Here is a 12747-nt window from a genome sequence, read left to right as displayed (position 1 = left end):
AATAATGTTTTAGTAAATGTTGAGATTATCATTAACAAAGAATAATAAATGCTTTATAAGTGCAGTTCATTATTAGTTCATGTTAACTAATGAACCACATTGTTACCAAATTAATAATTTATGGATTTACTTGATACTGAAATGCTTATGGTAAAAATACCAGCATTCTTTGTATATGAATAACATGCCAAGACCATTATTTCGTTATTAATTTAGGTATGAAACAGTTTAATTCTGATAAAGAAATGTGAAATTTGTACATCTGTATATAACAACGTTTTGTACATATAAATCTCTGGTTAACATACTTAACACGCTTTCTTCCTTTAATACTTGATCTCCTTTAATCATTAAGCCTTCCTTCTTACTGGCACATGAAACAGCAGTCTGGGTCGTAGAATCCTCTCAGGCAACCACACTTCACATTACCGTAAAAACCTGAGCAGGATTTGAACACGGTTTTACACATTGTACACTTTTTAATTTCAAAAGGCACCTGCAATTCAGCCTTTGATGTTTCACTCCATTTTTCCCAGTTCACAACACCTTTAGCCAAAATCACACACAAAACAGAACTCTTTCATATGCACATCTAAGATTATGCTAGCCATGCCAGTGCTTTAGAAAAAAGCAAGAAGCAAGATTACTTAAAGCCAACCTTAAGTTCATGAGGCCTTATGCATACTTCATTGCACACATTTAAACTTTAACACACTTACTGTGAAGCCATGCATAGTGTGCCTTCTTTCTGAACCGGGCCTTGTTTACAACTGCCCTAAAGTAACTTCATCTGTAAGAGACAGATTTATGTAGGCAGCATCTCCATCCTGTAGCACTTCTTCAAGGAGTATCATCTCCAAGACCTCCATGGGTAAATGGAAAGTTTTTATAAAAGAAGAAAAAAAAAATCTTACATCCAAAAGTTGCAACTCAGCAGTCATGCTTGCCTTTGTGACCTTAGAGAACTTTAACCAGATCTAGGCTTAAAGGTTCTTGATTACGCCACCTGGTGCCTCTCACACCAAGATATACTTTGCATATTAACCGCTGAATACCTAACCTAAGGCAAGCAGTTTCATAGAAATACACCAAAGATGAACTAAACAGAGACGTGCTTTCAGTAAAAAAAACAAACTTTATTAGTAAATAGTATAATTAAAAGAGCCACACCATCATGGTAGAGGCACAGTAGTTACAACCAAAAAGACTTGGCCTACAGAGAGAGACCAGGACTGGTATTGGCTGCTACCAGAGACACTATGATTAGCAGTGTAACAGGACCATATCAATTCGCTGTCAAGGTAGGTTACCTGTCCGGGATAAACGTGAAGTTCACCAACCGTGCTCTAAACTCTGGTGCCTACAGTCAAAAGCATACACACCACGCACACACATAGGCACAACCACTACAAACAAGTGATTCAATCAATATTGTGAGGTGCAGTTTACCACTACAATACGAGGTGCAGTGCACGAAGACGGACCCAGGAACCTCTCCTATGAACAGCTGCTTTAATACTCTGGAGAAAGAGGGAAGAAGGCAAGGAGGTCGTTATCACTAGCAAGATGGATAAGGTATACAGCTGAACAGAATCTTAACAGGACTATGTATACTACTGGAACAGCCAATACCACATTGGTCCGGCAGGGGCACTAGACAGAGGCCACAGCAAAATAACTAAAAACAAAGAAAAGAAAATATAAAAGAAAGGCACAGCTATCAATACACTTAATTTAGGCAAGGCAAAGCAGCAGGAGCAATCTGCCTCCAGGTGACATACAAGATGACCAGTGGAAAAAGAGCCCCTGCACCAGTCTTCACAATCCTACATAAGTTGTTACACACAATATATTCATTAAATACATTTCTATTAAGGGTTGACAATTAACACAACCATGCATTACATCAGGACAACACAATCAGACTCATTTTGCATGTGTTCAAGACTATCAATCCTAACACACTGGTTCTACCTGTAACACAAACATTTACCTATTAGATATTGCATCTTAATTGTGGTACAGCTACCCGGCAGGTGCCTTGCCCGAGACCTATGTGCAGATATGCTCATTAAACTGAAAGGCATGTCCCACAATGACACTCACATTGTAACGCAATAAGATGCACAAAAATACCTTCGGTAGTACACCGCACGACTAACCGGAAGCGTCTGGCAATCAGTCTGACACCTATTTTCCAATGACCCAGTATTAAACAAACAATGCTAAATGCTTAGCCTGCTACATCGTATAAACATCTACATATACCTTGGTTACACAGAGGAGCCACACATCCAGACAGCAACAAGACTGTAGACCAGGGAATCTCTCTTAGCCCGACAGTGAAGACTTATATAGCACCTGGCCTGGCTGCTAATGAATTGTTAACCACTCAGCAGCCAGCTGGACACCGTGACATCAGAGGGATACCGTAGCTGCAGAGGGACAAACTTCACCCAGACAGTGACTACTCTGCCGGTTACACTCGCCTTTTGTGCCTAAAGAGCAGAGCAGAGAATACAAGTCAGTCTATATATGGTAATAAAAAATAAATAAATCATACATTCTTTTCAGTACTGCTTTTATAATAAAACTGTTGAAATATAACCTTCTGTCCCTGAGTCCGTTTGTTACAGAAGATTGGACCAATACAGAGGATGAGCAAACCGGACCCATTCCAAGAGCTGGTTGAATTTGCTACGGCGAGTGTAAATTGAACAAGCCACCAGATGTTCTAACCGTCTACAATCTTGCCTCCAGCAATGCTCATCAGTCAGCCTTACACCACACTACCACCGAGCTGACACCCAGAATTCTCCTGAGATTGATCCAGAACCCATGCAAACTGATACCAACCATCTGACACCCAATGAACGTCGAAGAATGACCCAAGGTTTATGCCTCTATTACGGCGCTAGTGGGCATCCCATTATGGTCTGTCCTCTTCGTACTCCTCGTCCAGTGGTGAGTTTTCTATGACCAACACCCATTAAAATGAATCCACTCAACACTACTGCCCATCTTACTGGTGCCCACATCACTCTTCCAGTTACCACCCTCCTCGACTCTGGGTCAGCCGGGAACTTCATCTCGGGCAACCTCTGCCGCCAGCTACACCTAGTCCAGCTGACACTCGGCTTGCTGCACACGGAATCCATCAATCTCGTCCTCGAAGACTCCACAGCAGACATCATTCTGGGTCGTCCCTGGCTGGTGCAGCACAACCCTATATTATCATGGGCATCTGGTGAGATCTTACGGTGGGGTGACCAGTGTTTCCCTTCATGTTTTCCGAATCATCCAGCTCCATTGAAGTCACCTCAGTTAATTCTCAGCACATAGAGACTTTCACCTAGATATCACACTATAGAGACTGTGTCTGTTCCCCGGGCTAGAAAATACAAAAAAAAAAAAACGTCCAAACCAATTTAAGAGCAACAATTTAATTGAGGTTCAACAAATAAAAAGCAGATGCAATACGGATAAACAAATGATAAAGCTTGGCTTATTGAATATCAGGTCCCTTTCTACGAAAGCACTTTTTGTAAATAATATGATCACTGATCATAATCTAGACACACTCTGTTTGACAGAAACCTGGCTAAAACCTGATGATTACATTATTTTAAATGAGTCTACACCCCAAGATTACTGTTATAAACATGAGCCACGTCCAAAAGGTAAAGGGGGAGGTGTTGCTTCAATTTATAACAATGTTTTCAGGATGTCTCAGAGGGCAGGCTTCAAGTATAACTCGTTTTGAATTATTGGTTCTTAATATAACATTATCCAGAGAAACAAATGTTAATGATAAATCCCCTGTGCTGTTTGTACTGGCTACTGTATACAGGCCACCAGGGCACCATACAGACTTTATTAAAGAGTTTGCTGATTTTACATCCGAGTTAGTGCTGGCTGCAGATAAAGTTTTAATTGTTGGCGATTTTAATATCCATGTTGATAATGAAAAAAGATACATTGGGATCAGCATTTATAGACATTCTGAACTCTATTGGGGGTCAGACAACACGTCTCAGGACCTACTCATTGTCGAAATCATACTCTAAATTTAATACTGTCACATGGAATTGATGTTGATGGTGTTGAAATTATGCAGCCAAGCGATGATATCTCAGATCATTATTTAGTTTTGTGCAAACTACATATAGCTAAAACTGTAAATTCCACTTCTTGTTACAAGTATGGTAGAACCATCACTTCTACCACAAAAGACTGCTTTGTAAGTAATCTTCCTGATGTATCCCAATTCCTTAGCATATCCAAAACCTCAGAACAACTTGATGATGTAACAGAAACTATGGACTCTCTCTTTTCTAGCATTTTAAATACAGTTGCTCCTTTACGCTTAAGGAAGGTTAAGGAAAACAGTCTGACACCGTGGTGTAATGAGCACACTCGCACCCTAAAGAGAGCAGCCCGGAAAATGGAGCGCAGCTGGAGGAAAACAAAACTAGAAGTATTTCGTATTGCTTGGAGGGAAAGTAACCTATCTTACAGAAAAGCATTAAAAACTGCTAAATCTGATTACTTTTCGTCTCTTTTAGAAGAAAACAAACATAACCCCATTTATTCAATACAGTGGCTAAATTAACGAAAAATAAAGCATCAACAAGTGTTGACATGTTTCAACATCACAGCAGTAATGACTTTATGGACTACTTTACTTCTAAAGTCGATACTATTAGAGATAAAATTGTAACCATGCAGCCATCAGCTACAGTATCACATCAGACAGTGCACTATAGATCCCCTGAGGAACAGTTCCACTCATTCTCTACTATAGGAGGGGAAGAATTGTATAAACTTGTTAAATCATCTAAACCAACAACATGTATGTTAGACCCTATTCCATCTAAGCTCCTAAAAGAGGTGCTTCCAGAAGTCATAGATCCTCTTCTGACTATTATTAATTCCTCATTGTTATTAGGGTATGTCCCAAAATCCTTCAAACTGGCTGTTATTAAGCCTCTCATCAAAAAACCACAACTTGACCCCAAAGAACTAGTTAATTATAGACCGATCTCGAATCTCCCTTTTCTTTCAAAGATACTAGAAAAGGTAGTATTATATTATATTCCTTCTTAGAGAAAAATGGCATCTGTGAGGATTTCCAGTCAGGATTTAGACCGTATCATAGTACTGAGACTGCTCTCCTTAGAGTTACAAATGACCTGCTCTTATCATCTGTGGTTGTATCTCTCTATTAGTGCTATTGGATCTTAGTGCTGCATTCGACAATACTGATCACAACATTCTTTTGTATAGACTAGAAAACTTTGTTGGCAGTAGTGGAAGTGCATTAGCATGGTTCAAATCATACTTATCTGACCGTCAACAATTTGTAGCAGTAAATGAAGAGGTATCATATCGATAACAAGTGCAGTATGGAGTACCTCAAGGCTCAATACTAGGGACATTACTTTTCACGCTTTAAATGTTACCCCTGGGAGATATCATCAGGAAACACGGTATTAGCTTTCACTGTTATGCTGATGATACTCAACTCTATATAACTTTGCGGCCCAGCGAAACATACCAATTTGAAAAAATGAATGGAATGCATAGTCAGTATAAAAAAAAAACTGGATGACGAGTAATTTCTTACTGCTAAATTGTGAAAGAACAAGGGTGTTAATTATAGTACCTAAAAACACTGCATGTAATAACCTAGAACGCTGTCTAAGACTTGATGGCTGCTCTGTCAATTCTTCGTCATTAGTTAGGAACCTGGGTATTCTATTTGACAGCAATCTTTCTGTTGAAACCCATGTTTCTAGCATTTGTAAAACTGCATTTTTCCATCTCAAAAATATCCAAATTACGACTTATGCCCTCCATGTCAAATGCAGAAACATTAATTTATGCATTAATGACCTCAAGGCTAGATATTTGTAATGCTTTATTCGGTGCTTAATAAACAAACTCCAGCTGGTCCAAAACGCAGCAGCTAGAGTTCTTACTAGAACCAGGAAGTATGACCATATTAGCCCGGTTCTGTCAACACTGCACTGGCTCCCTATTAAACATTGTATAGATTTTAATATCTTGCTTATTACTTATAAAGTCCTGAGTGGTTTAGCACCTCAGTATTTGAATGAGCACTTGTTACATTATAGTCCTCCACGTCCGTGTTCTCAAAACTCTGGCAATTTGATAATACCTAGAATATCAAAATCAACTGCAGGCGGCAGCTCCTTTTCCTATTTAGCGCCAAAACTCTGGAATAACCTACCTAACATTGTTCGGGAGGCAGACACACACTGTCAGTTTAAATCTAGATTAAAGACCCATCTCTTTAACCTGGCTTACACATAACACACTAAAGGTGCTTTCACACCTGTCCCATTGTTTCAGAACCTGGCACATTTCCCCCTTAGCTCGGTTCGTTTGGGCATATGTGAACACGGCAATCACGCTCGGATCCACAGCAAAACAATCGGTCTGAGATTGCCTGAATGAGGTGGTCTTGGCTCGATTGAAAACGAACTCAGGAGCGATTCGGTTGTAGTGAGAAAGCAATCCAATCCAACAGACCAACTAATCAGGCTATATCCAATGTATGATGGGTAATTACGTAAGTTCCGTGAAAAGCAGGAGACGGTCCCAGCGTCCCAATGTGCATACTATCCACCCTATCTGCCTCTAAATAGTATTGAAAATTACTAACATCACATAGAATTTAGGATGGATGGTATGCACATTGGGACGCAGGCAATATCTGTGGGTGTCCATGTTTTCGCCATTCAAAATCAAAGCGCACCTTTTCATTTTATAATGCCATCTTATTGCTCATACTAACTGTTAGATGCATTTTCAATGTGGCTTTTTATTCTTGGTGCGGTTTGCTTTCACATGGCAAAGTTTCTAAATGGACCAAAATTGTTAATACAAGTCACACTTGAGAAAACTGTCCTCTCATTGGTCAAAGTTCTAGAGATTATTTTCCAGATTTCCTCTTATAGCTGTCATCCATGAAAATGGAAATGACAACAGCTTTGAGGGCTTGTTTTTTTTTTGTTTTTTTTTTGTAGCTGTCATTATATTAATTCATAATTTTGAACAGGAGTCCAGGATTTGTCTGGAAAACATGGTAATCATTTTAATCCCTGTTTCAGAACAAAGCAATCGATCTACAGGTGTGAAAGCACCCTAACACGTTTCTAATAGTCAAATTCATTAAAGGATTTTTAGGCTGCATTAATTAGGACAACCGGAACTGGGAACACTTCTTGTAACACACAATGTACTTGCTACATTGTTAGAAGAATGCCATCTATGCTAATATTAGTCTGTTTCTTTCTTATTCCGAGGTCACTGTAGCCACCAGATCCAGTTTGTATCCAGATCAGATGATGTCAAAATGTCAGCAGAGAACAGTACAACTAGATGAGCCCCAGAGACAGATCCACAGTCAAGACCTTTCTCCTAGACAGCCAACGGGACAAGACCACAGGAACCAGATGATTCTTCTGCACAATGTGACTTTGCTGAAGCCTGGAATTGAACTGCTGGTTTCGTCTGGTCAGAGGAGAACTGGCCCCCCAACTGAGCCTGGTTTCTCCCAAGGTTTTTTCTCCATTCTGTCACCAATGGAGTTTTGGGTTCTTGCCGCTGTCACCTCTGGCTTGCTTAGTTGGGGACAATTCATTTCCAGCTATATTGTCAACTTGATTGAACAGATACTATTTAAACTGAACTGAGTTTAAAGATAACATAACTGAATCCAATGATGATCTGCCTTTTGCATTACTGACACTATTTTTGCATTATTGACACACTATTTTCCTATTTAATGCTGTACAGTTGCTTTGACACAATCTGTATTGTTAAAAGCACTATATAAATAAAGGTGACTTGACTTAAATGAATAAATGAATGAGTGAACGAACGGAAAGCGTGATTGGGTTTTTACTGCTCATTTGTGCTCAATATCATGTCACGGAGTAAATAAATTAACCAGGGTGGGGTTTCACGATAACGATTGATCTTAGTGCTTAAGAACGTTTTCTACGAGTCATTCTACACTCATTATTGTTTTATATTGTTTTATGCAAAAATGCACTTAACACAGTTGCACGTAGCTATGCTTTAAGTGCTACTTAGGAGTTGCTTCAAATGCTGAAATATCATCTTATAGAATGGGTAGTAATTGTAGTACACACTTGTTTATTGAAAAGTTAACCTAATGCTGTGTTCCATACAACTTGGATATAACAACTATTATATTATATTATATTATATTATATTATATATACACACACTGAACAAAATTATAAAACGCAACACCTTTGCTTTTGGCCCCTTTTTTTAACTATTCAAACAGATCTAAGACTTTTTCCATGTACACAAAAGGCCTGTTTCTGTCAAATATTGTTCACAAATCTGTCTAAATCTGTGTTAATTAGCACTTCTCCTTTGCCGAGATAATCCATCCACCTCACAGGTGTGGCGTATCAAGATGCTGATTAGACAGCATGATTATTGCACAGGTGTGCCTTAGGCTGGCCACAATACGAAATGTAGGCCTTTTACATTATTTTTATTATTAGACCTGTTATTATTATTATTAGGTTACTTTTATTATTAAATTGCATGAAATTACAAATAATTTCATAGCACATCACCTCATGACGCGCTGTGAAGATAAAGTTACACTATAATTTCAACAGTTATTGAAATAAAAAGCGAGCAAATGTTTAAAATATCAAAGAACATGACAGACATTTGTCTAGTGCACATTATAAGCACTCTCAAAAAACTCCTGTTATAATCACTGAAGCTGTCTACACTGTTTGATAAATAAATCTATAACTTAAGTTGCACGTACATCTGCACTTTTTTGTTTACGATGAGTGAATTCGCTACGAGAGTGCAGAATTCAGCCGGTGAGCCACACACTAATCAAAATGTTTCAATGATGACTAATCTGAACACCTCTTATTGACCACTGCATACATAGGCTCAACAGAAGCTTATGTACAATAGTGTACGATTGGTTATAATGCGCAACACTGAAAAATGTTGTTAAAAACAAATATGAAGCAGCAGAAAGCAGATCTAAATGTGACCCGTGCTGGTAAAATGAGTCGGAAAGTACACGGTCTAATTTAGAGCTACAGACAAAAGAAGTTTTGTTTGAATTTGAGGTTTTCACAAAAATTAGTTCATTAAGCCCTCTTTTAGCGATCCCAATTATCCAAATAGTAATTAAACAACTAAAATGATCTTTATTCGTTTTCTGAGAGGAGTACCTTCTCTGCTCACTTCTGGACGACTGCTGCTGCTTCTCACCACAAGTTTAAGGTCAGTTGTTGCGAAGCGCAATATTCCAGCTTTGTGAATAATTTATATCAAATCCTCAATTACATGAGTCTAAATAAGTGAAATACGATTTTCAAACCCATACTGATTAAAAACAAATTGATCATGCTGACTGACATTTGCAAAGCACATACATAAGATGCGCCTCTCAGAGAGTGTACAATCTCCCTATAAAGCACACTACTGCAAAATATGTCTTGGCGAGATTCACACAAACATAATCTGTTATGTCTTAAATGAACGTTAGGTTAATGGTTGGGGAAAATCTGATGTGTAACATTATATTAGATCCATGCATTACAGTAGGTCCTAATATAGATCTGTCTCAAAGGAATCACTGACTGCTCTTGATTAAATACTGTTTATTTGCAGTTTATTTTAATAACAAAGATAAAATAAAAGTAGCTATAAAAAAAAATATGCAAGCTTGGTGATTTTGCTTTGGAATCTTCAGAAAACTTTAACTCGAGTTTTCTCTAAATCAACTCTGCTGACTCTATCGCCTTCAAACAGGTGTAGCTCAGTTTTTTTATCTGATTCCAACAAGTCGTATATCATTTTGAATTATTTTAATGGAGAATATGAAAATAAATAGAACTCATTTTTGAAAATTTGCTCATTCTGAATCATTTTGCCAGCACGGGTCACAGATTTAATGGCGCAATTGACACTTTTCATTTAATTTCCACTTTATTTACTTTATCATATGTCACAAAAGAAAATAAGAGGGGAATGTGCTAAAGATCATTCATCTCACTAAAGGCTAATATTATCACTTATGTTATATTGTTTTGCTTGCCCGTCATCAGACATAGTACAACAAAAACAACCATTTTTTTAATTTTTTTGTCCAACTTCAAATACATACAGTGTCGAGATCAACATTGTTTCTGTTCTGAGCTCTGATCAGTTTGCACGCGTTTACGCTGCGCTCAGTTATTGGTCCGAGTAGGGTTGTAACGATATACCGTGTACATTTGCTTATATGCGATATTGGGAGAAAATAAAAGACGCAGAATCTCACCTGCGCCTAGGCAACAACTTTCCACTTAACTGTTCTCAAGTTGCTTCACCCACATGTGCAGCGGAGACAACATCAGAAACAACATCAGAGACAAAGGCTATTATTTCTAATCTCGATCACATGTCGAAATAAATTAAAATTGGCAGTATGGGAATAATTTGGATATAGAAAAGACGAACACTTATTTGTCCTCAAGAATAGACAGTTAAACTGTGGTCGCAAAGCGGATGCAAAAAGAGGAAACACATCGAACATGTTTACCTATAATATTGTAACAACATCCCACCGTGCAGATACAGTTATGTCCCATTTATAACTTAAGGTTAAAGCCTTATAATTTCCATAATGCTGAGTTAATCCCAGAATTCAGTCATGACCAGTGGCGGACTGGGACAGTAAATCAGGCCGGGAATTTGACTCCACCCCAGGCCACCTCTGTTGCTGCAGTCACCACCACCGTATTCATGTGTCCACCAGACTGCTAAACTTATTAGGCTAACCCTGTTAGTTAATGTAACGGGTAGATTACCATGCATAATATGAATGGATAAATAAATAAACCCTCAAAAAAACTCACTAGGAATACACCATCTATATCATCTTTCCCTGAATCCCCCTCTCTCTCACTCTGCACATATAGTTTCTCTGCAATATGAAATAAGCACTTTCAATAATCTATATTAATTGTGCAGCCATCAAATGTATGTCCCCATGATCACAGTCCTACTACTGATGATCTTATAAATCATAAAAGCACATATTGTTCTAAGAGTATAGCCAGCATGTTTAGTTTTGCTTATAGCTTAAACTTTACCTGAAGGTTCCTGCTCTGACTCAAAAGCTGAACTGTCCACTCCCTCTTGTTCCAAAGCAGGAGCGCTGTTGCTTCCTTCTACACCTTCAAAATAAATAAATAAACATAGGCTACATGTTGTAGGCTAGAAATGGAAAATCTAAATTTATGGTCAAATTTGGCACTAAAAAAAATTCTGTGTCCCCATATGTAAAATAGTGTGCTAGTTTGTCATTAAGATGCTCTTTTAAAACTTCTATCATTATATATGTTTGTATTATTATTTTTTTTTTTTTAGAATAGTTTTTATATATTGTAAGTCGCTTTGGATGAAAGCGTCCGTCTGCCAAATTATTACGTAAATATATGGGGTGGAACAGTTCAACTTTTTCACGGTTAGGTTTGTTTCACGGTTTTAGAGTCACTGTTTCGGTACCGTTGTATGTGCTATGTTTATGGAAAAACTATACTACATATACATATATATATATATATATATATATATTGCATGTTGCATGTTATATATATATATTATATATATATATATCCATACACATACACACACACACACACACATACACATATATATATATATATATATATATATATATATACACACACGTGTATATATATTTTATCATATTACTAAGAATATTCTAACTACGAGCAACAGCACAAATAAATACAATAGAGTAAAGATACAAATAAAATAAACTGACTTTCAGGGTTTTTTAGGTAGGTATAGCAGTTTTTAGGTACAGAAATTGAATTTCACGAGTTCACACTTACATATAATTAACTGAAGTTTATATAATGCATATTTGGCATGCTGTCTGGAGGGAGGGCTCCGAGCTCGGAATTCGGCCCAAACCCAGAGTACTCCCCCCAAAAAACTGAAGAGCAGAGGACAGCCGCCGAACTAAAGCCCCCCCCCCCCCAAATGAGTGCCGAGTTTGGCGGGCTGGCATCTTGAGAAAGGGTCTGAATGTTTGGCCAGGGGGCCCGTGATGGCAGCTCATTGTACCTGGAACGACGGGCAGGCGCCGATTTATGGGTGGGCCTGGGTGGGCACGTGCCCACCCAGATTGACTGGTGGCCCACCCAATCAGATTAATAAAAACAATTTATTTTTTAATTTTAATAATAACGAATTAATAAATAATTTAATTTTAATAGTTTCCTGAGGACATTTAAGTACAGTAGCTACGAAAAATAGCTACAAAATAAAAATATTATTTCGGCATATCACGTGTCAGTCCAGTGATGCTATCACTCAACACCGCGGGCGCGTTTCAGACCGAACGTTTTCCGCGGCAAACTAACTGAGCTACTGAGGATCCAAACGCGCCTGAGGTCATCCATGCTGACTGGACGCCTGAACAACTTGGCACTTCTGTCCTTTGAAAGAGAATTTATTGACACTTCGGATTATGATGACATAATCAGCGTTTTCAACTCAAAGCCCAGAAGACTCCGCCTGGTTTAGAGCTCAGGTAGCGTTGTGTGTGTTTTTATGCTGGCCCGACGTGGCATTACTGCGGTTTCTGAAAGGATGGTTCGAGTTATTTCAGTCTGGGTGTAGCAACTC

Source organism: Cyprinus carpio, chromosome B3, assembly GCF_018340385.1.
Source record: "Cyprinus carpio isolate SPL01 chromosome B3, ASM1834038v1, whole genome shotgun sequence".
Lineage (NCBI taxonomy): Eukaryota > Metazoa > Chordata > Actinopteri > Cypriniformes > Cyprinidae > Cyprinus > Cyprinus carpio.
The sequence above is the reverse complement of the archived record's forward strand: the minus strand, read 5'-3'. Positions refer to the sequence as shown.